The sequence below is a fragment of the Pogoniulus pusillus genome, chromosome 33 (assembly GCF_015220805.1).
Source record: "Pogoniulus pusillus isolate bPogPus1 chromosome 33, bPogPus1.pri, whole genome shotgun sequence".
NCBI lineage: Eukaryota > Metazoa > Chordata > Aves > Piciformes > Lybiidae > Pogoniulus > Pogoniulus pusillus.
This window is the reverse complement of record NC_087296.1, coordinates 750,712-752,851: the sequence shown is the minus strand read 5'-3', so window position 1 is coordinate 752,851 and position 2,140 is coordinate 750,712.

The window sequence follows — 2,140 nt, the reverse complement described above, 5'->3', positions numbered from 1 at the left end:
GGCAGCTGAGTTGGACCCAAAGGTGCAGGGAACAAAGTGCCACTTGCAGCCTTCTGGTGTGTTTTTTCATGTTGTCATCTCAAAGCAACCACCAAGAGTGCAACGGGGAGGAAGTGGAGGCAAAATGCCTCCTTCAGAAACATTTGTATATTAATCACCTCTCAAAAGGAATGGAAGTAAGGCAGTGCAGTGTTTAACATGGGAAAAGCAGCCAAAAGGAGCTTTAGGATCTGTGTATTTATGGCTACATTCTCTGATGGCAAGAGAAAGAAAAAGAGATCTTCATTGTGTTCCCCTTCACATTTCATCTGCCTCTTCTTTCTTCCCCTAAGGTGTCCTGGTGTCAGGAATCTCTTGCAGTATCCAGGATGCAGTAGTTTGTGTGGTCTTAGCAAATGGCATAGAATCATGGAATTGTTTTGGTTGGAAAAGACCTCTAAGAACATCAGGTCCAACCTCTTGGGATGTCTGCTTCAAAAGAATTTGACTTTTAGAAATGTGCCTCACCCAGAGGCTGAATTTTGAGTCAGGCTTAGCTGCTGGATGCTGGGTGGCTTGGAGGTGCAGGGGTTTCCTTTGGGAGCCTGTTCAGGGACAGGGGCAGGACCACAGAGGGCTGCAGTCTGTGAAGTCTGGCACTGGCACAGGCTACCCAGGGAGGTGGTGGAGTCCCCATCTCTGGAGGTGTGCAGGAAAGGTGTGCCCACAGCACCTGGGGCCATGGTTTAGTGGCCATGGTGGTGCTGGGTTCATGGTTGGACTGCATGATCTTAGAGAGCCTTCCCAACCTTAATGAGTCCACAATTCTACCACTCCATGATTCTAGGAAGGCATGGCTGTGCCTGGGGCACACTTCCAGAGCAGCAGTCCCAGCCAGGAGGATGATGTAGATGGATGAGGCTGCATGTCCTGGCTGGCTGAGGCTCCTCTGGACACCACTCAGGAGTTCCAGAGGTTGTCAGAAAGAAGCAGAGCACAGCAAATCCATGTAGGGTGGAAGATCCACCCTTAGTGAGGGCCATGGAGTTCTGGCTGCTCCTTTGAAGGAAGAAGTTGCTCCTTCTGACCCAAAGAGTCACCACTCTTTGCTGGAAGCTGTGAACAAATCTCTGAAGGCAGGCTGGGATGTGCAGAGCTCTGAGCTGGCAAGTCCCTCTGCCCCCCATGCTCCTGCTCCCACGCCAGGTGATGGCAAAAGCCTTCTCCTCAGGCCGCTGCTGCGCTGCACAGTGCTCTGCTGAAGCTTTCATTCCACTGATTCAACAACTTTCTGCAGCTTATGTAGAGTAATCTCTCTGTGGCTCATGGAATTTGCATCCTGGGAGTGATTGATACCCGAAGCGCGATGAAGCTGACATCCACTCCCCAGCACACAGGTGTGGGATGAATCCTGCTCTGAGGTGTGCTGTTATTTACTGCCAAGGCTCTTCCATAAATCCAGTCTCAGACTTCTCACTCAGACCTGCAGGCTTCCTGTGAGCAGGGAGGGCTGCTACTCACTCATCATTTCTACACCAAACTAGCAGGCACCAGCAGCAGATTGGTTTTGGTCCACTCCAGAAAGGTGTGAGGTATTGCTTGATTATACATTAAGAACCTGATGATGCGTGATGGTGCCTGGGTGGTGGCAGCAGGTGAGTGCCACCTCTCATTGCCAGCCTTAACTTGGCTCTGCATCACCTCTGGTTTTCTGGGGAATTTAACAGAGGGCTGAAAACCAAAACTGAAACTGGAATTCCTGCTGAGGTGCAGGCTGGGCACTGACCTGTGCCGACCACTTACCACTGTCTGTGGAGGCAGGGAATTAACGTGGCTGAGTCAGGAATATATATAAAAATAGACTTGTTTCATTTTCTCCAAACCTGCCCCCAAAACTAGACACAGAAATGGATTTAGTTTTAATTAGCAGACTCAGTTTGATCGAGAAGACCTTACAAGGATACCACAGATAAATCTGACTCTTTTGGAAGGCAGGAGATGGAAAGGCTGAGCTACTAACCATAGCATCCCCCAGCGCCAGTCAGGCTGAGCCCATAGCTCACTCCAGGCTGGCTGACAGAAGGGGCGGCCAGAGGCTTGGCTGCTGCTCTCTTTCAAAGGGCATCCGAGGGTCCAATTGGCTAAGGCCAACCAAGCTGCA